The sequence below is a fragment of the Panthera tigris genome, chromosome X (genome assembly GCF_018350195.1).
Source record: "Panthera tigris isolate Pti1 chromosome X, P.tigris_Pti1_mat1.1, whole genome shotgun sequence".
In the NCBI taxonomy this organism is placed as follows: Eukaryota; Metazoa; Chordata; class Mammalia; order Carnivora; family Felidae; genus Panthera; species Panthera tigris.
In genome coordinates this window covers 31,776,114-31,801,246 of record NC_056677.1, presented here as the reverse complement: position 1 = coordinate 31,801,246, position 25,133 = coordinate 31,776,114, and the positions used below count along the sequence as shown (strand labels likewise).

The 25,133-nt window shown below is 41.7% G+C and overlaps 1 pseudogene; it reads right to left on the bottom strand.

Moving 5' to 3' along the window:
* Nucleotides 1–1,247: 1,247 nt before the first annotated feature.
* On the bottom strand, nucleotides 1,248–23,429 carry LOC102954860 (annotated as a pseudogene).
* Between the last annotated feature and the right edge of the window lie 1,704 nt (nucleotides 23,430–25,133).

The following is a 25,133-nucleotide window of genomic DNA, read 5'->3' as shown; positions in this document are numbered from 1 at the left end:
GTAGGGGATTGAGCTCGAGCTAGCTTGAATAAAGGCTCTTTTGCTTTTGCATCAAACTCGGCTCCCCAGTCGTCTTTGGGGATCACGAATTCTGGACATAACAGTCCATATAATGAGATGAAGCCTGCATCAGCGCAGCGTCCTGAGTAACCTCAGTGAAACACCATCCCTACCAATCCATATTGAACATTTGGTGTGAAAGAGAAATAAACTTTTATCGTAACGAGCTACTGAGATTTGGGCATTGTTTGTTGCTAAGTTATTCAACCTGATACAGATGGCTTCAGTTCAATCTATAGTGCTTTACATCTAGCTGGATAACTTCACATCTAAGCTGGATAGCCTGTATTTAAAATTTTTTTTATACGTTTGTATATTTTTGATAGAGAGAGACAGAGCACAAGTGGGGGAGGGGCAGAGAGAAGGAGACACAGAATCTGAAGCAGGCTCCAGGCTCCGAGCTGTCAGCACAGAGCTTGACACGGGGCTCAGACTCACAAACCCTGAGATCATGACCTGAGCCGAAGTCAGACGCTTAACTGACTGAGCCACCCAGGTGCACCTGGAAAGCCGGTATTTTAAATGCCGGAAATAGTTTATAATATGTATTGATAAATAAATAGAGTGCATGAAAATATACATTTCCCCAATCTGGAGATTAGACAAAGTTAAATCAGCCAGAGTAAGAAAGAGTCAGAGGAGGGTACAGAATTGTTAGATGGTGTGACTCTCTCAGTTGGGGTCTGAAATTTCCCATTACTTCTGAGGGAAGAGTGTGTGTGTGTGTGTGTGTGTGTGTGTGTGTGTGTGTGCGCCTGTGTTAAAGAATGGTTTAAAAAAACTTAAAAAAGCTATTCTCAAAAAGAAATGGCAGCACAGAAGATCGGGACTCAGACAATCACACCCAGAATGCTTCTCGTGAAGTTGTTGCAAAAATGAATAAAGTTTTATACCATAAGATGGCCGACGGGGCTAAAACAAGCTCTGGTCTCTAGCTTGGAGGGGGTTCTTCTTGCCCTGTTTGCCATGCGTGCGAAAACCCCCACAGATGTGGAAGCTGACAACTATAAATTACCCTTCCCACTTGAATTCGGTGCTCAGATCTTCGGAGAAACAGTCTCCTCTGAGCCCACCGGTGTTAAATAAATCTCCGATCCACCAAGATCTCCAAGTGCTGCTTGGTTTTTCCGCCAGTGTTCCAGCCTGGTGTCAACAAAATAGTATCTGCAAGTTTCCCTAGCTTTGTCCTATCTCCCAATAAGGCGGTGCATCAGGGCTGAGAGATGGTGAAGGTCTGTAAAGGGCCTCGTGCCTGAGAGAAACAGGACACTCAGCAGGTGGATGGACTTACAGAGCCCGGACATGATGGCAGAACTGGGAGTCAGGTGCCAGTATAGATAGCTGCCAGTGACCAAAGGTGAGTCAAGTGCCTTCCAGAGGACATCTGCATGAAGATCGGCTGACAATACAGTTTCCAGAGTTTTCTAAAATGCCATTATTTTACATGAGCCCTTGAACCTATGTGCCACCCTAAGAGAAAGAGGGATATGCAAAAATCCTTAACCATCTGAGTTTAAAATTGATTTGGCTAAGACAATTCTATAATGGTGATGGCTGAATTCAATTTTTTGCCTTCATGTTGAATTGGGACTCAAAATGAAGGCCAAACATTTACAAAGTTAAAAGAACCATTGTTTGCTTATGTGCATTTTGTGATGAATCTGGCACTGCCTCAAAGAGCTGGTTGGGCATCGCTAGTAAATTAAACATCCTGAGAGGGAGAACACCGGGGAATGGATTAGACTTGGACAGAAGAGCAATCAGGAGTTCAGTTTCTCGACATGGTAAAATTGAAATGCAGACTAAACCTCAAAGTTGGAAAACTGGATATCAGCAGAGAGGTTTAGGGTAGACATGTACATTTGGGGGTTTTTAGATAGGAGGATTTAAGGTTAGGGACCTGGGAATTAGATTAAATAAAGAGTAAACACAGAGAAAAGAACACATCTACAGACATGAACTTTGAGTCATTCAAACATTTACAGATTAAGAGGATGTTATTCCAACAAAGGAGATAGAAACAGCAGCAAATAAGCAGTGGAGGGCACCTGGGCAGCTCAGTCGGTTAAGTGCTGGACTTTGGCTCAGGTCATGATCTCAACAGTTCATGAGTTTGAGCTCTACAGTCAGCAGAGCCTGCTTCAGATCCACTGTCTCCTTCTCGGTCTCTCCACTGCTCGCTCACTCTCTCCCTCAAAAATAAACAAACATTAAAAAAAAAACACAGTAGAATAAGAGGATTGTGTGGTGTCCTGGATGCCAAATAAAGTCTCAAGAAGAATGTGATCAACCATGTCAAATACTAAGAGGGAGGATAGGGATTGAATAAAGGCCATTCATTTGGCAATGTGGGTAAAATAGATAACCTTGTAAATGCAGGTTTTGCAAGTGTTGGAAATGAGAGCATTGTGCAATCCTCCAGATCTGGGAGAGTCTATTCTTACATGATTTTTCCAGCAAAGTTTTATTGACTTGGCATGGAGAAGCTCCTTGATAAGGAAGTTATTCACTCAAATATGTCTAGAAAACACTGCATTCTACACCTCACATTGGAAGTCAAAAAGAAAAGACATAAGAAAAAAAGACATCTGTTAATTTCACCTAGAAATTCTTTCTTGATCTTTTAAAAAATTATTTTATTTTTGAGAGAGAGCGTGAGTGAGCAAGGGGCAGAGAGGGAGGGAGAGAGACAGAATCCCACACAGGCTCCTCACTGTCAGCACCCCTCACCTAGAAATTCTTAAACTTATGTCCTATAACATATCCACACATGCATGTGTGTGTGTGTGTGTAAGGGCCCACAATCTCTTACTCGAAACCCTTTAGGTCAGATGTAATTTGAAAACCAAAATATTTCAGATTTCAGAAAGATAATGAAGTGGATAGTGCATACTTTATGTAATTCTACCAGCAGGAAATCAAACACATGAACCTTTTTATGATTTTTTAATAAAAAGTTTCACTCCAGGGGTGCCTGGGTGGCTCAGTCAGTTAAGTGTCTGACTTCTGCTCAGGTTATGATTTAATGGTTCATGAATTAGAGCCCTGCATCAGGCCTTCTGCTGAATGCACAGAGCCCCCTTTGAATCTTCTCTCTCTCTCTGCCCCTACCCCACCTAAAGAATTGTGTGCCAAAATTTCTAAGAAAAAATTTCAGTTTCAGAAGTTTTTGGGTTTCAGAGGTGGGCCTATGTTAGAATTCAGTGGAGGGGCACCTGGGTGGCTCAGGAGGTTGGGTGTCCCACTTTGGCTCAAGTCGTTATCTCACAGTTATTGAGTTTGAGGCCCGCTGCTTAGGATCCTCTGTACCCCCTCTCTCTCTGCACCTCCCTTACTTGTGCACTCTAAAATAAATAAACATAAAAAAAAAAAAAGAAAATTTCAGGGGTGCCTTGGTGGCTCAGTCAGTTAAATCTTTGACTTCGGTTCAGGTCATGATTTCATGGTCTGTAAGTCTGAGCCCCGTGTCAGGCTTTGTGCTGACAGCTCAAAGCCTGGAGTTTGCTTCGGATTCTGTGTCTCCCTCTGCCCTTCCCCCGCTTGCACTCTGTCTCTCTCTCAAAAATAAAATAAACATTAAAAAAAAAATTTCCGTTAAAAGGAAAAGAGAATTCAGTGGAAAGGTTTCCTAGAATAAAGTTTGTGCAGGGTTGACATATGACCTTGAGGTGAGGGTCAAGAACTAGTAGCAACCTTTGGGGTAAAATATGTACATGGGCATTCACTAAGTACAGTTTAATTGTGGCCGATGAGATTGCACTCAAGCAATTATATGGATTCATCTCGTGAGAAAATAACAGGTATATGCTTTACAATTTCAAAATGTTGTATGATTGTAAAGATGATGACATAAAAATGATATCAAACAGTGTTTTTGTGTTTTAAAAATGAAAGCAAAATTAATTAAAAACATTACTAGACAGGGGCGCCTGGGTGGCTCAGTCGGTTAAGTGTCCGACTTCGGCTCAGGTCATGATCTCACGGTCTGTGAGTTCGAGCCCCGCGTCGGGCTCTGTGCTGACCGCTCAGAGCCTGGAGCCTGTTTCAGATTCTGTGTCTCCCTCTCTCTCTGATCCTCCCCTGTTCATGCTCTGTCTCTCTCTGTCTCAAAAATAAATAAACGTTAAAAAAAATTAAAAAAAAAACATTACTAGACAATTTTGAAAAGGAAGATGAGGGGAGCAGATGGAGAGAAAGAGGGGCTCCTGAAACCCTCATTAAAATTAAGAAAACTAATAAACAATGATCAAACCCAACCCCCCCCCCAAAAAAAAAACAAAAACAAAAAAACAGTGATCAAATACCTATTTCTTAGAATTGTGCCTTTAGTGTTATGGGAGATAGCTTCCCTGTCCCTCTCCACTCCTCAAAAAAACAAAACAAACAAACAAAAACTACCCAAAGCTGCTATGGCTCCTCTGGAGATTGCAGCTAATGGAATATTCATCTTATAAAGGGAGCAAACTCGAGCTGTACAGAGCCTACGGTTAGAGAAAACCTGGTCATAGCAAAGCCAATGCCAATCTGCTTATGTAGGTCATCAGGCTTTCAGGCTATTCATTCTGTTCAAGTACATGGGTCATAAAGAAGAGCTAAAATATCCCATTCTTGTACTTGTAATCTGTTTTTGCAGCTTCTATAAACAATTTTCCACCCAACAGCAATGAGTTGTCTTCACTCTTCAGTGAGATTCAACAGATGCAGGCAGGATGTCTAATTTACTAACCGAAGCTTAACGGAGGGAAATTCCACAGGAATCTGTGATGAATCTGGAAATAGGAGTTAAAATAACTTAGTCCCACTTAGTTTACAGGGGGTCCCTGGGGATGGCAGAGAGAATGATGGGATTGGAAGGGGAGAAATGAGGGCCTCTAGTTCCAAAATGAAATACTTTTCTATACGCATAAAATAAAGGAAAATGGGGGCCTACACGTAAGAAAACACGAGCCAGAGAGGTTGTGTGACTGAGGAACTGAAACATGGAATGACAGAATGCCGTCCCTTCCTTTTCCCCTTGCGCTCATCAGGTTGCCTGTTGTGGTCACACAACCTTCAGATACTTTCCACACATAATCATTCTGCCTGATTTGGTGCCTCCTCGTGACCACAGTCTAAATAGTTTGTGGAAAGTTCCATAGGTATAGTGAGAGGTTCAGGAAAACTGCAAGAGGCTTCAGGATGAGTCAGTCAGAAGGCGGGATTATGAGTGGTTACGGAAAGTCTATGTATGATTGAGCCTCCACTTGACGACAGTGCACTCATTGAGAAGAAATAACCTGATGTCAACACCTTCCTCAAAGGAAGAAGGTGTGGAGATATCATACTAAAAAGTAAACAATGTCAAACACCTGTGAGAAATGTTTTCACCAACAATATGCTGTACGGGGGGAATTACACATTTTAATGTGATGAATGGAATTGTATCTGGAGGTGGGTATTGACTGATGAGTGAAAGCCTCTGAAAGGACATTTGTATGGGTCCCTTTGTCACCGGTCTGTATTGTTCTCTCCTATCTCTCAGGATGCAGCACGTTTTAGTCATCCTTCGAAGACGTGGCAGCCTCATGAAAACAATCTATTGCACCGTGTGAGTTACATTTTGTCTTTCCTGGAGAATATCAGAAAAGGAATATATCTAAGAACCATTCTACAAGACATGCTCACTACATAAATTAAGTCTGATAAAGTAATGAGCAGCTTGGAGGAAGAATAACACATTTGTCAGCTTTCTTGATTCCCCAGAATGCCAATGGCATCCAGAATTCGCGCTGAGCAGGAAGAGGAGGGGAAGGTGGGGAGGAAGAAAGAGACGGCTACTCTCCTGAAACCCTCATGAGAGAGAAGAGACCTTTGGCCTGGCAAGACTTCTCCCTAATTGTTTTTGTTTTTAGTTTATTCATTTATTTTGAGAGTAAAAAGAGAGAGAGAGAGAGAGAGAGAGAGAGAGAGGGAGGGAGGGAGAGGGAGAGAGAATCCCAAGCAGGCTCCTCACTTTCGGAGCAGAGCCAGATGTGGGGTCCAATCCCACAAGGGTGAGATCATGACCTGAGTGGAAATCAAGTGTCAGGTCCTTAAGTGACTGAGCCACCCAGGCGCCCCTCCCTAACTGATCCTTAACACCATTCCAGGGGACCACCTTCAAGGCTATATTTTCTGGGGTTTTACTAGAAATCCCCTATCATTCATTTTTGGGTTGCTTGAGAGTCCAGAAGTTTAAACAGAGAGGCTAGATCAAAACCCTGTCAGACCACAACTACTGACAGCTTGTTTCCCCAACTAACTTATGAAGAGTTGAGTGGTGGTGTAGGAAGAGCACAGCCCGTGGAGCAGGAAGTGTGATATGAGGATGTGGTTCACTGTGCACTGGACCTGGTTAATGTGGACTAACTCCCAGCCCTTGCCGAGACTCAGCTTTCTTGTTTATGAAAGGACAGTATTTCTCATACCTATCTCCCAGAATTATTGTGAGATACGCATGAGAAAGTGTGAGAGAGCCACTTGTTCAGGGTAAAGCAACAAACACTCATCAGAATTTATTTTGCTATAGGGGTGCCTGGGTGGCTCAGTCGGTTAAGCATCTGACTCTTGATTTCCGCTCAGGTCATAATCTCTTGTTTGTAGATCAAGTCCCATGTTGGGGTTCTGCACGGACAGTATGGAGCCTGCTAAGGCTTCTCTCTCTTTCTCTGCCTCTCTCCCACATGCATGTGCACACACACTCTCTCTCTCTCTAAAGAAATAAACATTGGGGCACCTGGGTGGCTCAGTCGGTTGAGCGTCCGACTTCGGCTCAGGTCATGATCTCACGGTCCGTGAGTTTGAGCCCTGTGTCGGGCTCTGTGCTGACAGCTCAGAGCCTGGAGCCTGCTTCAGATTCTGTGTCTCCCTCTCTCTCTGACCCTCCCCCGTTCATGCTCTGTCTCTGTCTCAGAAATAAACAAACATTTAAAAAAATACACATTTAAAAGTTTGTTTTAAAAAAATAAAAAATAAAAAATAAAATTTGCTATAAAGCAGAACAAAGATCTGACCAGGATACAGACAAAATGTCCCCAGAAGAAATCAAAGAATTTAATTTAGATATTACTAGTGCTTCTTTTATCATTTTTATATCACAGTCTCTCCTCTACTTAATGACAAATTGATGAATTTCTTTGTGTACTATATTCATTCTCTTTGCTGATCTTTAATTCACATTCTTCTATGTTTTTCCTTCACCCTTGGGGAAATGGTACCCTAACTTCTGTCACTCACTGTCATCTGACATCTGAGTGACTTTCTTTGATCCTTGATTTTCTAATACTATCAGTACAATGTAACTGATACACAGGATCTTGAGAAAGTCTATTAGTCATGATGATAAGTGCTTACTTTTCTAGGCCCAGCCCTGTGCTGATATTGCTTCTACTTACATCACAGAACTTAGTTACATTTGTCATATGTTTACGCGCTCATATTTATACATCCTTGGCCAAGCTCTGAACTTGTGGAGGCTCAATGGTCTTATTCCTTTTTTTTTTCCAGCTGGAATATTTTTTATTTTTTTGAAAAAATATGAGATCTTTCAAGGGACTGTATTTTCCTGTTTGCCTTGGCTATTGGGAAGCTCACAGGCAAAATGAAAGCCCAACTTTGCTTACTCTAAAGGCTGAAACAGTATGTATTTCCGTGCATACACTTTCCCACACCTTACTATTCCACCTTCATCTTGTACAGACTTCTTTACTTTCATTTTGTTTTATGGTTATATATTCTTGTCAATCTGTTACAGATTCTTTCACCTTGCTTGGGAGATGGTTATTTGGGTTCTATCTTATTTTTTTGTCCCTCTCTTAGAATGGTCTCCTAAATGTATGACGAGTTCACTCTCTGAATCGGAGTCCAGGCCCAAATGTACTGTTGGGGATCCATCTCATCTTTTACCTCCAGTTTATCCTTTATGGGATGAGGCAAGGGTTTCATTGTTTTTTTGTTATTTTTTATTTTAGAGACAGAGCAAGTGAGCAGGGGAGAGGGGCAGAGAGAGCGAGCGAGAGCAAGCATCTTAAGCAGGCTCCACACTCAGTGTGGAGCCCAACACGGGGCTCGATCCCACAACCCTGGGATCATGACCTGAGCTGAAATCAAGAGTTGGTCACTCTACCAAATGAGTCACCGGGGGACTCCAGAGGCTTTCACTTTTTCTGAAAAGTCCTTCTCATGCTGAGGACTTCCCTTTTTTTTGAGCCTGGATCTGCTTCCTCACTGGTTGGTCAGGTGCTTTTTAGCTCTTCCTAAGTCTCCACTGGGTTTGCCGGTTGGAGCTTTATTTGACAGCAGATGGCTCTTTGCCCATCCGACTACCCTCTTTGTCTTCTGCATCTTCTGGCTCATTCTTGGACTTCTGCTCATTGTCACTATTACACTATTGCTACTATCTGACCTCTCAGAATCTTCTGAATCGCTGTGCTATATAGCCATGTAAACATCTGAAATTTCATTTATGTCCAGTTGTGTGAGATGACAGGAACAGGTGCCACCTGCTGTTGGACCGACTCACTCAGCTCCTCTAGGTCCATCTCGGCATTGCTTCAAACCAAGTTAAGATTCAGGGTGCTTTCTGTGGTGGACTTTTTATCTGTTTTTGTTGTGAGTGGCATTGATGCTTTAGGAGAGACAGTTTTGGACTGCCAGGTAAACTCTCTGGCTTGTGTCATGTTTGCCCAGGCTGGTGAAGCTGTGCTCTTGTCCAGGAAGTTCATGGACTCCTCACTGGCGATGAAGTGGCTTGATGTGGCCTTCTTCTCAGCATCTTGCTCCATGTCAGAGCCTGTGTGCACAGAAGAGTTTGTACTCATTGGGGAGTGTGGCATTTCTGACAAGGAGATCCTGCGGCCCTTGCCCCTGCTGAGCATGGGTTTGCTCATCAGGATCTTGGAGGGCACTGTCATGTCAAAGTTGACCTTGACCTTCTCCTGCTTGTCTATCTTGGTGGTGCTGGTGCCAGGGTTGTTGGTGTCGAGCAGCATTTGGTTGGCTGTTGGGCCTGTAGGGTTTACATAAGGAAAAGTAATTAAAATCCCTAAAATTCCTGCAGATGTTCTCTGTGCACACTTCCATCTCTTGCATTTCACTGTTGAAGATGTTTTTTAAAAAAAGATTTTGGGGTGTCTGTGTGACTCAGATGGTTAAGTGTGAGACTCTTGATCTTGGCTCAAGCAATGGTCTCCCTGTTCATGAGATCAAGCCCTGTTGGGCTCTGTTCTGATAGCACAGAGCCTGCTTGGGATTCTGTCTCTCTGCCCCTGTCCACTTGTGCGTGTTCTCTCTCTCGCTCTGTCTCAAAATAAATAAACTTTATACAAAAAATAAAAAGATTTTATTTTTAAGTAATCTGTACACCGAATGAGGGGCTCAAATTTATAACCCCAAGATCAAGAGTTGTTTGCTGTATCGACTGAGCCAGCCAGGTACCTCTGAAGATGCATTTTGTCTTTTTCACAGAAACAGGAATTTACTTAGACATGAAGTAGCAATTATTTGTTGGAACCCAGGCCCTGTCATGTTGTCCAAAGAAATGAGCATCAACCTATCCATCTCTCTCCCTCAGAGCTTTTGCAGGCCAGAATGGAACCCCTTCTGTTTTGCCCAGACCAAAAGATGTGGATTGCTACGAGGCTCATAAAACCAGTTATCTCATCTTTTGCAAGCAGCTAGATACCTACGGGACATACTTTGATTTCATTCATGACATACTCACAGATTTTGATGAGTACTTTTGCTATCTGCATCAGTTTGTGACTTCCTCCATTATAAATGATGCAATTGTACAAAATCTACTTTGCCTTGGCCAGGAAAGCTGCTGTGCGGCCATACATTTTATTTTTAGCATTCTTTGCCAATGTACAAAGGTCCATAGGATGGAAAATGCTTTTCACATAGTCAAGATGCTTTTCCAAGGGAACAGGCTTCTGGAATGCATCTGTCCTTGGCTGTCTCATTTTCTGAATGGCAAACGTGAGCAGGTAGGGTGAATGTTGGATGGAGAGCATTGTCATGGCTTCACCCTGAGTCTCAATGTATTCTACTACTGTAATCTTCTCTCACACTCAGAAATTCTGCACAAAGTCTGTCCCCCTTGTCCTGATGTCAGTCTCAGACACTTGGCATGATAAGCCTGGGGACAGAGCTCACAGCAAAGGACTTGGCCTTCCTGCTGACAAACCCAGCAGCAGAAATCATTGTGTCCATACTGTGGTACAACATCAACAGGGTCTGTGGTGAGTGGCTGCTTCATATACTAAAATGGACCATCTCTTAGTTCTGACTGTTCCTTACTGTTATTGTTCAGTTAGCCAGGTTTCTTTTTTTTTTTTTTAATGTTTATTTTGGTGGGGGGAAAGAAGGAGAGAGAAAGGGAGAGAGAATCCCAAGCAGGTTCCATGTTGTCAGTGTAGAGCCTGATGTAGGGCTCTATCCCACTAACTGTGAGATCATGACCTGAGCCGAAATCAAGAGTTGGACACTTAACTGACTGAGCCACCCAGGCATTCCTGTCTTTTTTATAGTTTATTTAAGAGAGAGAGAGAGAGACAGAGTGGGAGGGGCAGGGAGAGAGAGGGAGAGAGAATCCAAAGCAGGCTCCACACTGACAGCACAGAGCCTGATGTGGGGTTAGAACTCACAAACCATGAGATCATGACTTGAGCCTAAGTCAGAGGTTCAGCCAACTGAGCTACCCAGGCGCCCCTCCTCTTTTTCTTTTCTTTGGGACTTGTTGATGTGTCTTCTGGCTAGTGGCCATTGGAAGAATGTGGAAGGCTGGGGAACTTTCTTTTCTGGGCTCTTCTCTTGGTGGAGCCAGGATTTTTGGAGCAAGTAGAGATATCCATGCCCTCTACCACCTCCTGTTCTGCTTTTATTTCCTCTTCGGCTGGGACAAAGCAGGCAGAGTTATCAGTAGCTAAGCTTTTTATGCAGGATTCTTAAAATGGCGTCTGGCAACACTGCCTCATTCCTGTATTAGAGAAATTATATTTTTGTTCACCCCCAACAGAGCCCTGAAAATTTACAATGGGTTTGGCAAAATCTGCTTTCAGAGGCCAAAAGAACAGCGTCGCAATGGATAAGCTAATTTACTGTTACAGGTATGAGAGTTGGCCTCGGAACTTCTCTAGTGCTGAGTGGGGAGTTTCAAGGTGAATGCTTTTTAGCTCAAGGGGAGAAAGGAGGGCATGGTGTCCAAGGCTGTGCCAGGGCAAGGACGGGTGGTTGGCTCCCCACCGGATGGTAGGTAGGTAATTCTGACGAAGAGGGACAGCCTGGCAGGGAGGCCAGCTACAGTGTCTTATTCTTTTTATATCCTTCCTTATACTAGCTCAGCCTTCTGAACAAAGAATGCACCTAGAAATCTCCTGGAGAAATGACCTTGAGACTAGATAGACCAAGAAGGTATCAGAGCTTGGAGGTCACCTTGGCAAAAGAAGTGAAGGAATCCAGGGTTCCAGAGGGAAGGCTGTAGAGAGCCATCAGGATGTCAGACGGAATGCTGGACCTTCTCAGTGCATCCTGTCACAAGGAGGGGCAGGATGAGAGTATGTCTTGTTACTGGCAATGCTAATCTTGATCCCTCCATTAAGGTGGTGTCTGTCAGGTCTCTTTACTGTGAAGTTACCATTTTCCCCTTTTTACTAATATGTATCTTGTGTGGAGGTACTTTGAGACTAGGCAAATATCGTGTTTACTGTCATACTTTGTCCTATTAATTTTAACATCCAATAAGGATTATCTGGGATTGACCAAGAAGTGGATATTTTCTACTTTCATCATTCCTGAGCCAATTATTAATTAGAATTCTACTCTGAGAAAGAGCTGTCCCCTCCTCACTCTTCAGCTTATGGTTTGGTTTCAAAGAAGATGAAACCTCAGAATTCATCAAACATGTTAGGACAATTTACGAAAATACTGTATCAAATGCTTTCTCATAATTCACTCTGATTTCCATACATATGGCAGTGTGTGTGGCAGGGGGTGGTATATATGTGGACCTTGCACATATAGGTCCGTTTGAAGTCATGACTGACAAAGAATAAATTGTCACAGGTTTGGCAGATCCAAGGGGAAGTACAAGCCAGCAATGCAGGCCTTCTGTTGGGTCACATCATATAACATAATGGGAGACACAAGTCCAGCATAGTATATCCCAACACAGTCAGCAGGCAAAATTGAGAGAAAAAAAAAACAACAGCACTTTAGAAAAAAATAAATTGTTGGGCCTCAGAAAACTGTTAGTTGAATTCATTTTTTATTTCATCTCTAAAGTAATGAATGACAACTAATTTAAGCTTTTCTTCTCAAAGTACCCCTATTCTGAGAGTGTGAATTCTTTTCACAGAATCACATCTAATTGTCTAGGACAGAGTCTTAAATGACCTCCATATTTCAGATGAGCTATCTTTGCTTCATTGAAAAGAGTGGCATCATGGGACCTGGTCTACACCTTTGATAGTTAAGAAACAAAAATACACACTTATGGTACAAATTGCCTTAGTGTAAAGCCTGAGAGAATATGGGATCTGAGCCAGAGAACTTTCTCACATTTCTGCCGCAAAAGGGTAACAAAATCACATGAAAATCTTTCCCTGGCCAAGATCACACAGTACATTAAAAGATTTTGCTACCCTGCAATTTTCCCAAAGGCACTAGTCCTTCTCAAAATATTTATTCGAAGTGCTTTGAACTTTCTCTAACAGGTGAACACACAGCAGCAGAAATTGTGGATTGGCTACTCAGAAGCCATTTACAACCCCTTCTCCCTTGCCTTCCTTTACTAAAAAAACTGGAAAGCTAAATTAGCTGCTGGTTTGCTTCTCTTTCAGCCAGTGGCCAGAGGAGAGGCAATTCTGGAGATCAATGAGATGTATATAAAGTCTTCAAAAGAAGAGAGCAAGGGAAAAGGTTTGGGAGTAAAAAGATTTTGGTTCTTCTTCCTGCTTCATGGCTGAAATATGAGCAAAGGATCATGGAGTAGGAACACAGAATGAGACATGATTCCTTGAAGACACCCTATTACACAAGCTACCTCCTGACAGGTTAGCTGATAAAAATATTCCCCAGTGCATTTCAAGCACTGTTGCTGGGATTTCTTTTAAGATATCTCCTCACATAAGAAAGGTGTTTGGGGGGGGGGGCACCTGGGTGGCTCAGTTAGTTGAGCATCCGACTTCGGCTCAGGTCATGATCTCACAGTTCGTGAGTTCAAGCCCCACATCAGGCTCTCTGCTGTCAGTGCAGAGTCCACTTCAGATCCTCTGTCCCTGTGCCTCTCTCTCTCTCACTCTGTCTCTCTCTCTCTCTCTCTCTCTCTCTCTCTCTCTCTCTCAGCATCTCCCCTGCTTGTGCTCTTTCAAAGAAAGGTGTTTTGGGGAGGCTAAATTAAAAAAAAAATTGAACAACTTAATTACTGATACAACTAATGTTCAAATTTCATCAGCATAGAGGATTCAAACTCAGATTGCTTTGGGCAAATATTTTTGTATATATTACTTCACAAACAAATATCTATTCCATATACAAGGAATAAAAGCAGTCACATAAAATAAAGGACTGACTGGGGCTAACCCATTTGGTTAAGCCTCTGACTCTTGATTTCTGCTCAGGTCGTGACCTCACAGTTGTTGGGATCAAGCCCTGCACTGGGCTCTGTGCTGACAGCATGGAGCCTGCTTGGGATTCTCTCTCTCTCCTCCCCTTGCTACCCACCCCCCCACCCCAAAGTAAATAAATAAAGTTAAAAAACAAGAAAAGAACTGATTTAATAAAAGTAAAAGGTAGCAACATTTGATCAGGTAAATGTTTTGCATTCTACAAGAATATTTGAGTTACTTTTTAATAGGTAAACTAAAATGATCTCTGATTTAGCCAATCAATTTGGTGAGGCACAGTAGCTACCAGAATAGGTTCTCAGATGTCCTTCTTTATTTTTTAAAGAATTTTTTACTGAATTTTGTTTTCACTTTTCAATGAGCGGTGTTGGCATTACAAATGAACCATATATAAATGAACCACTGACAATACATATAATTACTCAAACATTAAAAAATGAAAGTTTCACATCATTGTCAATTAGCTATGCACACTTTTGAAACAGAGGTAAAATGGAATATATTGGTTAAGAATAAATTGATGAATGTTCCTGTGATTATGAGAGAGGGAAGGGAATACAAATCTGACAAAAACTATCAAAATTGCAAAAGCGCATATCCTTGGAATCAACAATTTTACATTTAGGAATTTATTCTGAAGTTATACTTGTATGCATTCTTGGAAAATCATACATGTACAGGACTATTCTTTTTTTTAATGTTTATTTTTGAGAGAGGGAGGGAGAGAGAGAGCAAGCAGGGGAGGGGCAGAGAGAGAAGGCCTGACATGGAGCTTGAGTTCACAAACCATAAGATCTTGACCCCAGGTGAAGTTGGATGCTTAACCAAATGAGCCACCAAGACACCCCTCTTTTTTTTTTTTTTTAAAAGTAGTCTTCATGCCCATTGCAGAGCCCTTTGTGGGGCTTGAACTCATGACCCTGAGAGCAAGATCTGAGTTGAGATCAAGAGTTGGATGCTTAACCAACTGAGCCATGCAGTTTCCCCTCCACAAGATTATTGCTGTAGCATAGTTTATAAAAGCAACCTGGAGACAAATGTTCATTAATAGGGGATTGGATCTGTAAATTACTGTGCATTCATAGAAGAAAATATCATTGAAAAGAATAAGTCATCATGTACTTATATGAAGCAATCTCCAACTTGTTTTAGGTAAAAAAAGGAAAAAAGCAGGAAAAAGAAAGGATGGGCACTATATGGATATACCATACACGGGATATACCATACATACCATAAAATATGCATATATATATTTCCCCCTGATATAGATAGAACTGTGGAAGAAAGTGACATTTGCTGCTCTTGGTGACTTTGAATGATGTGTGGGTAATGTGACTAGAGACAGGGTAGGAGAAAAAATGTGAACCTATTTTTTTGAATTATAAGTAAATGTGTAAGCTATTACTTATCTTACAAAATATATGTTAGTGAAAATCTCAAATATTCTTTTCAAAAGAAGTGAGCATGTATAAGCTCATTCTGCTCTCTCCTGTATGCAATGAATCACATCACACCATCAAAGGAAAAATTTTAAATGCTTAAACAAATATATAAAGTCCTTCAGCTTTATTAATACAACAAATTGCTTCCTGGTGGATCTATGCTAATTCAGTGTTACAAGCAGTGTGAAAATGATTTTACTTAATGACATTTTTTACTTTTTGAATCTTTTACAAAATGGACAATTCTGTGTCAAGAAAGAGCTTATATAATAGGTCCACTTTTCAGTCATGAATACAGAATGTTGATCCAATTAATTGAGCCACCAAGTGATTTCTTCAATACATTTTGATGACCAGCAAAGTGCAAGTACCCAACAAAATTTATTTATTTTTTAAAGTTTATTTTTTTATTTTGAGAAGGAGAGAGAGAGTGCAAGCAGGGGAGGGGCAGAAAAAGAGAGGGAGACAGAGAATCCCAAGCAGGCTCCACACTGTCAGCGCAGAGCCTGACGCAGGGCTTGAACCCCTGAAAGTGAGATCATGACATGAGCTGAAACCAAGAGTCAGATGCTTAACTGACCGAGGCACCCAGGGGCCCCACCACCAAAATTTATGTTTAACTTTGCCAGCAATTTAATAAAAGCTCTCATGGGCATGTAATCTATAAAAGATACAAATGGCAGGATTAAAATATAAAAATGTGCAAAATTTCCATAACAGAAAAAGTCCTACTATGTTTCCTTCCACATGAGAGTTTCTTCTTAAATGATTTGAGGTGTGTTCCCTCACAGAACTTATAAAATGTACTCTTGTCCAAACTTATCATGTAAATCCTTTGCTCATGTAAAGAAAGAACAACGTAAGAGAAATGCACACTCCCATGTGAACCAGAGACACCATACTCTTTGAATATCCTCCAGAGTGAGCTTTCTGGTTTGAGACCTTCAAGGACTTTATTATTTTTTTAAAGCTTATTTATTTATTTATTGAGAGAGAGAGAGAGAGAGAGAGAGAGAGAGAGAGAGAGAGAGAGAGAGAGGGAGAGGGAGGGAGGGAGGGAGAGGGAAAGAGAAGGCAAGTGGGGAGGGGCAGAAAGAGAGGGAGGGAGAGAAAGAATCCCAAGCAGGCTCCGCACCATCAGCGCAAAGCCTGATACGGGGCTTGAACCTACGAACCTTGAGATCATGACCTGAGCTGAAGTCAGTCACTTAACAGAGTGAGCCACCCAGGCGCCCCTCAAGGACTTCATTAACAAGCTTCACTCATTAAAAATACATGTTATCCTTGGCTCCATTTATAGAACCTAGTTATGCTCATCAAGGATGAAATCCTCAAGTATTCTTTAGTCAGCTACCCTCAATTGCCCATCCCTTCTATTCACAAAACCCAGTGTGTCAACAACTCCAGAGGCACATGGTGAATGTTCAGTAAATACTGAATGGGTGAGGAATGAGCAAACGGATAATAACACACTATATTTTTATAATACTTCACTGTTCCTAAAATGTGTTTGCATAATTACTCCATTTACTCTTCATGATACTTATGTAAAAAGGCAGGGATGTGGTGCCTGGCTAGCTCAGTCAGAAGAGCATGTGCCTCTTGATCTCGGGGTTGTGAGTTTGAACCCCAAGTTGGGTATAGAGATTACTTAAATACATACATACATATATACATACACTTAAAAAAAAAAGGCAAGACTTTTAGGTCATGTTTTACACATGATGAACTTGAGGCCCTAAGAGGTGTAAATGACTTATTCAATGTGACAGGAGTGACACAACTAAAATGCTACCAAAGCCCCATAACATGCCATTGCCACTTCAATGATCGTAGAGCATCAGTAATGGCATCCATCAGAAGCAGCAAACGGCGGCAGCGGCCCCTTGACTCCTCCATCTCTGGATATTAGTGCTTCGGCTTCCACTTTAGCTCTTAGGTTAGATATATAAAACAGCAAATGCTTTGCTTGGAACGCTCTTTGCTGTTAACATTCCTGACATCACACTCAGCTACCTGAGAGGCCAAAACATTCTCTCCAGCTTTGAGAGAATCCTTGCAGCCACATCTGAGTTCTGAAATGTTGGTATGAAGCCAACGAGCTATAATCTTAAACCCAATTCCAATACTGATAGGAATGATAGGATCATTCCCTGATAGGATGAAACCCTGTCATAAACTGATTATTTCTTTTTAATGTTTCTTTATTACTGAGAGAGACAGAGCACGAACGGGGGAGGTGCAGAGGGAGAGGGAGACACAGAATCTGAAGCAGGCTCCAGGCTCTGAGCTGTCAGCACAGAGCCTGACGCGGGGCCTGAACCCACGGACTGCGAGATCATGACCTGAGCCAAAGTCAGATGCTCAACCGACTGAGCCACCCAGGCGCCCCATAAACTGATTATTCTATTGGGAGGTATTAACATTAAGGTCTGCCCTCTGAGGAAGAACAATCCCCTTTGCTCTTTAATAGGTACCACTTTTTTCCCACTGGATATTGGTATTGCCCCCCAGTGTTATGAAATCTTGCAGAAATCACCAAGGATCATCATGAGTGCCAGCATTAATGTCAGCCACGGTTGGCAACAAAGCCAACATCTGGGAGTTTGCAGAAAGGGAGCAGCCCACTCAGGAAAATCAGGCAGAGTACTGTGATGTGCCTGTCAAAATTCACATCAAGACTGATGGCATACAATAAGAAATGAAGGAAACCTAAGGGTGGGGGCATCATTAATCAGAAGAGTTAACAGATTGCCTCCCTAAACCCTCATTGTCAGTGTTGCCAGAAAATACACATATCATACAGGAAACACTGATAAAAATGATCCAATACCCTTGTCTCAATATGTCTATAATATATCATGAAGCCAGAAAATGTGAAAGTTAACCCAAAAGTTATTACAGGGGAAAAACTCTACTCAGACTACTAAGTGGAATGACAAAATGATCTATGTGACAATGAAACAGAAAGGACTAACCTCACAGGGGAAGACTGATGACAGGATTCCTTGGAAATATGTCTCTTTTATACAAATTAATACATAGAGCTTCATAAAATGTTTTATTTGTCTTACATGCATATGTTACAAAATTATATTTTGTTTCTTGCTTTTCTGACCTGTTACCACCATAACATTTATCCCACACCAATTCCATGCTCTGCTGAATCTATGAAATATCAAACTTCTCTGCAAAGGAGCGCTCATGAAAAAAAAATTTGAAATACGAAATTCTGAATTAAGTAATGCAAAATTAAGTCCTTTTTCTTCCTGTGAAAGAGTGACATGGTTTATTACCTTATCCAAAATTTGTAATATGTTTTTAAGGTGTTCAGTTCAAAAAACCAAGGAAAAAAAGTGAAGAATAGAAAGAAAATAGAGAACTGGAGATCAGAAAATCTATGGTAAAGTTAGAATATATTTCCAAATAGAAAAGCAGGACAAAAGAGTTTTAAAGCACCTTGGATAAAGGTCTTATATCTGGGGCTCCTGAGTGGCTCAGTTATTTAAGCGCCTTTTGATTTCAGTTCAGGTCATGATTTCACAGTTTGTGAGTTTGAGCCCTGCTTTGGGCTCTGCACTGTCAGTGTGTAACCTGCTTGGGATGGATTCATTCATTCATTCATTCATTCTCTCTCTCAACACAAATAAATACACTTTTTAAAAAAAGGATCTTGCAACTGTATTCATGTAAGATAATTTTATCCTAAGTGAAAATAATATGTTTACTACGGAATCTAGCTTACTATATCAGGGTTAGTGAAATGGCATGTAGCTATACCATGAATTCACATATAAATGGTACCCAATAGAATAATTAAGAACTGACCATGAGTTCCTGTCTTCCTTCCTTTTTCCCTTCCTCATCTCTTCCTTTTTCTTTCTTTCTTTTTTTTTTTTTTTGAGGGGGGGGGTCCCAAATGAGTCAGGGGCAGAGAGAGAGAGAATCCCAGGAGGGGCAGAGACAGAGAGAAAGGGAGAGAGAGGGAGAGGGAGAGAGGGAGGGAGAGAGGGAGGGAGACAGGGAGGGAGAGAGGGAGGGAGAGAGAGAGAGAGAGAGAGAGGGAGAGGGAGAGAGAGAGAGGGAGAGGGAGAGGGAGAGGGAGAGAGGGAGAGAGAGAGAGAGAGAGAGAGAGAGAGAGACAGGGAGAGAGAGAGGGAGAGACGGGGAGAGGGAGAGAGAAGGGGAGAGAGAGAAGGGGAGAGAGAGAAGGGGAGAGAGAGAAGGGGAGAGAGAGAAGGGGAGAGAGAGAAGGGGAGAGAGAGAAGGGGAGAGAGAGAAGGGGGAGAGAGAGAAGGGGAGAGAGAGAAGGGGGGGAGAGAGAGAGGGGGGGAGAGAGGGGGGGGAGAGAGGGGGGGGAGAGAGGGGGGGGGGAGGGAGAGAGAGAGAAGCAGGGTCACCCCAAGTGAGGCTTGTGGTCACCTGAAGTGGGGCTCAAACTCACAAACCATGGGATCATAACCTGAGCCAAAGTCAGACGCTTAGTGACTGAGCCACTCAGGTGCTCTCCTCCTTTTTTTTTTAATATTTATTTTTGAGAGAGAGAGAGAGCAAGCGAGTGAGCATGAGCAGGGGAGGGACAGAGAAGAATCTGAAGCAGGCTCCAGGCTCTGAGCTGTCAGCACAGAGCCTGACTTAGGGCTTGAACCCACCAACTGTGTGATCATAACCTGAGCCGAAGTCAAATGCTCAACTGACTGAGCCACCCAGGTACCCCCCTTTCCTTTTTTAAAGTTTATTTATTAGAGAGAGAGAGAGAGAGAGAGACAGAGAGAACGCATGCGTGCCTCGGGGGTGGGGGTGGTGAGGTGCAGAAAAAGGGAGAGAGAATCCCAAGCAGGCTCCACACTGTTAGTACACAGCCTGATGTGGGGCTCGAAACCATGAACCATGAACCATGAGATCATGACCTGAGCCAAAATCAAGAGTGGGACGCTTAACCTACTGAGCCACCCAGGTGCCCCTTTTCTTTTTAAATCCCCACTTAAAAGTACACTCTAGACTAGTGTGCATACCATGATTTGTGCAAGCAGTTTTTGGCAAACCTGAATGAACTAGCAATCCAAATCCAATTTATTTATTAAAAAAAATTTTTTTTAATGTTTATTTTTGAGAGAAAGAGACACAGAGACAGAGTCCAAGTGGGGAAGGTGCAGAGAGAGAGGAAGACACAGAGTCTGAAGCAGGCTCCAGGCTCTGAGCTGGCAGCACAGAGCCCCACACGGGGCTTGAACTCGTGGACTGTGAGATCCTGAGCTGAAGTCAGATGCTTAATCTACTGAGCAACCCAGGCGTCCCTTTTTGCTTTAAATCTCTACGTAAAAGTACAGTCTAGACTACCGTGCATACCATAATTTGTATAAGTAGTTTTTGGCAAGCCTGAATGAACTACCAATCCAAATCCAAGTTATTTTAGTAGTGTTTTGTCACTTCTTCATGCCATGACACCCTCCGGGAATGTGCTTTGACAGGACCAGTGCTTGATCAAATTCTGAGCAGAGAGAAGCACAAACATATGCAGCATGTGAATGCTCTAATGCAGCTAGATGCAAGATGCTATGGGATGAAAGAAAGGAGGTAACTGTTTGAACCTGGGGCAATGTGGGTAACTTCCTATAGGAGGTAATATATGCATGAAATGGTAAATAGGAATTTGCCATAGAGAAGATGGGTAGGCAAGATATTCTATATGAAGGGAAGTAGAGAAAAATGTGGTTAATCCAGTCAAGAACAACAAGCGATTAGTTGGTTTAGGAAATATTTTGTGAAACCTTACTTTAACATATGAAGACCCTATAGTCAGGGTCTAATCCTACTTACTTGGTCCTTGCTTGAATTAAGTGAGCTATATACAAGCTCATGTGAGATCACATTCAAACAATGCCATACTTAGCTCGAAATGACAACAATGCTGGTGACCATCTCATAATATTGTTCTCATGGTGGTCTCAATGTGAGGGTGGCCTAGATTCTCCTCAAGGTGATCAAGCAAGACCCTGGCAATGTTAGCAGATCATAATAACAAGATGTTGGGGAAATATCCTGAAAATTAGCATCTGTAAGGTGTATGTGCTCTAATTTGTGAGATTTCTCAGGAATCTGAAACTACGCTCTCAGTTAAAATACCGAATAATTTGTGTAGGATATTATTTGAAGCATTCAAATATTTCCTTGCACATCCAATGATATTGATAAAAACTGTTAGCCACTGGAGCACCTGGGTGACTCTGTCGGTTTAGCGTCCAACTCTTGATTTTGGCTCAGGTCATGATCTCACAGTTCGTGTGTTCGAGCCCCACATGGGGCTCTGAGCTGACAGTATGGGGCCTGCTTGGGATTCTCTCTCTCTCCCTTTCTGCCCCTCCCCTGCTCATGCTCTCTCACTCTCCCAAAATAAATAAGTAAACTTAAGAAAAATTAAAAAAAGAAACTGTTAGCCATTTAGGCTGTTTTCTTTTAGCAGTAAGGAAGACATATTCTTCACATTCATATTTGATGTTTTCTTTTCCCCAGACTACTGGCATCTTCATATAAATACAGTTCCCAGGTTGCATGTACTATGAGTTTATTTGTTGTCTAAATGCATTTTTATATAGCATTGGTTGCCTGAATTATATTTTTCTATAAATACAGACTGGAATTCTATTCACAGAACAGGTGTGTAAGTATGCAAATTGTTTTAAAAAAGGACTTATTTCTGTATTTTCTTTACATTATTGGTCCGAAACTTGAAAACTATACTCGCAGAAGTAACCTGAAATTATCTTCATGGAATGGAATTCAAATGCATTAAGTTGTGGAATTTTATAGTCTCAAGTCACCTTAGAAATGATTTCAGTCACCTCACATTGAAAATAGGAGACTTGGGTCAAATGAGATCATGACTTGTGTCTGATTCCTCAATTTTTGTAAAAATCTTGGAATTAGAATATTAGTTTCTAGATTCCCAGCACTGTGCTCCTACCCCTGCTCTATTGTGGATGCCCCTACTTGACTACCTTTTCTTTAAATATAAGAGGCTTTAGGGGTGCCTGGGTGGCTCAGTCGGTTAAGCATCCAACTTCAGCTCAAGTCATGATCTTGCAGTTCGTGAGTTTGAGCCCCGCATCAGGCTCTGTGCTGACAGCTCAGAGCCTAGAGCCTGCTTCGGATTCTGTGTCTCCCTCTCTCTCTGCCCCTCCTCCACTCACACTCTGTCTCTCTCTCAAAAATAAACAAACGTTAAAAAAAATTTTAAATGTAAGAGGCTTTGAGGGACCCTCAAAGATCATTTGGTGTCCCTGTTCTTTGAGTGGAGAGGACTATTGTGTTCTGCACAGACTTGAAACTATTAATTTCTGGAAAAACTGACATATAGTAAATGAGAGTATTACTCAAATGTCATCCCCAAATTATCATCTTTCTCTTTAAATAGATGAAAGTGAGCTTCATTCCTAAATGGGATATTATTATACCTTGACACAACATTCTTTTATATTATAGAAAAATTCAATGGAAAATGGGATAAAATTTGTCAGCAAAAATGCATTCTAAAATAGAGAAAGTGGGGCACCTGGATGGCTTAGTCGGTAGAGCATCTGTGTGTTGATCCTGGGGTTGTGAGTTTGAGCTGCAGGTTGAGTGTAGAGATTATTTTAAAAAAATAAATTAAAACAAAAAAAAAGAAATCTCATTTTATCTTTGAAAGAGCAGTATCACAAAAAGATGCTTATGGGGGCACCTGGGTCTGTCAAGGGTCAGTCTGTCAAGGGTCAACTTCAGTTCAGGTCATGATCTCAGTTTCTGGGTTTGAGCCCCATGTGGGATTCTCTGCTGTCAGTGCAGAGCCCACTTCAGATTCTCTGTGCCCTTCTCTCTCTGACCCTCTCCCGCTTATGCCCTCTCTCTCTCAAAAACAAATAAACATTAAAAAAAATAAAAAGATGCTTATGAATTGTCTCAACTGTCAAAGATTCATTTCGTCCAAATGAATGGATTTTTGCTGCGAAAGATCAGCCTGGATAGATTTCTGCAAAAAAAGAAGCAGACTACTCAGAGATCTGGTGGCATCAGTTCCCTCCCAGTTTGCAAGTCAACTCACAGAAGCACCAGGAAAAATTTCACCTACAAAATCAGTCATTCACTAGGTAATCCCAGAGTCCACTTGAACTAGATTTGCTCAATTGCCCATAGGTGGCACTGCCACATTATTCGACAAGTATCCCCTGAGACCATATTCTGAGCGGAGCCCTGTGCAACGGATGTACTTTACTTTCACACATTGGGCCTCAGACTCTACCATCATGCTGTCGTGGGCCACCCTCCCCTACATCTCTGAGAGAGGACTTTAGAAGCAGAATGTCTGGATTCCGATCCCTGCTCTGGCACATGCTAGCTGGGCAACTCCGCTCTAATCCTCAGTTTCTTTATCTGGAAAATGCAAACAAGAATACCCCATTCAGAAAATTTTAAGGAAGGTCACATAAAATATTACCTGAAAAATACCTAAGCCAACTATCCAAAATATAATGTGCAACTGGAAATTTTCAGCCACCAAATAATGTGATTCACTTTGGTTAAAATAAAACCATAAACCAAATATTTCAGTAGTATTGAACAAGAAAACTTGATACAAGTGCTTTTGGGAATGCAGGATGCCAGCTTGTCTGTTAATCTTTGTTTAGAAGTTAATAGAGAAAGTTGGAATATATTTACAAATTAATTATCATTAAGGCTCAAGGCATAAAAGCCTGAGTTTTGTACTGATTTAACTTAATCTCTATATATTATTTATCCTGTCATCAGGTTGATTTGGGGGCGAATCTGTTGTAACTGAAAGAACCTCTCTTATAACATTCTATTTTCATTTGCAAGGTTTTATTTTTATCTCTAGAGCAATATAATCCTTAACCTCAAGACTATAATTACTATAAGAGGCTTGCTGTCTCTGTTTTCTATAGAAAAATGCTGTCTGCTGGAGTATTTACTATAGGAAATTGGATTTACTTACCAAAATTGTAAAGCACACACTAGCCTTGTGATGTTTGGCTCAATATCCATTTGTCCTTGCTAAATGTCATAACACATCTACTGTATATGTGATATAGATTTACTTGTCCACAAAAAAAGCTTTTGAATTTTAAATTTCTCCTTTTATGCCTGTCCGCAACAAATAAATTCGTGACTCTAACAAGTTCGTTTTTAAACAAAACAGAGATTCTTTCTTTACAATGGTAAGTATGAAAACAGTGTTGACTATGATTAGTTATACTTTCATTACTTATGCTCTCTCCCACCATTTGACAACTACTCTAAGGCCAACAGAATTATGGAAGTGGAGCCATATGTCTTCTCTTAGGGGAAAACAGAGTTGAACACACCAGGGTTCAGGATCAAGTTAACTGTTCTGCTGCCACCTGGGCTTTTGTCTTCATCCTTGCCTCTACCTTCCTACAACAATTGCCTGCAAGTGCTGAGGCCCCTCTTGGAATTTAGGGCCATGTCGGCCCTTGCTATTTCCTTCACTAAATACTGGTGTCCTGGAAAGAAACCCAAGCTTATGGCCACCTGCTGCGAGTTCTCCCCCAAGTCCCATTGTCTGCTGGTCTGTCTACATGTCTGAACAAAGCCTTGCACAAGATTCCCTGGGCGCTCCTGCCAAAGAAATGACAGCCAGACACTGGCTTTTGTTATATTGTGCCTTGATTACATCCCACAGTGAATAAAAGTAAATGCACGATCCTGCAGTTTAAATCAGGGACCTGGTGTTGCCTTTCCCTTGAAGCGTAAGGATCATCCTAGCTCATCAAGACAGAAGGTGTCAGTCCAGTAACTGACCAGCCTCGGGAGCAGAAAGGTAAAGAGAAACTCAGTTGGTGAACTTGCTGTTTCCTTTTATCCTCACTCTTGGGAAGAACCAGGGTTCAACTGTGACATGAATAAACCTTAGTTAAAGAGCAAACACAGCCTAATAAATACAGAGATCTGACTTCAGTGTCCTACTTCAGCA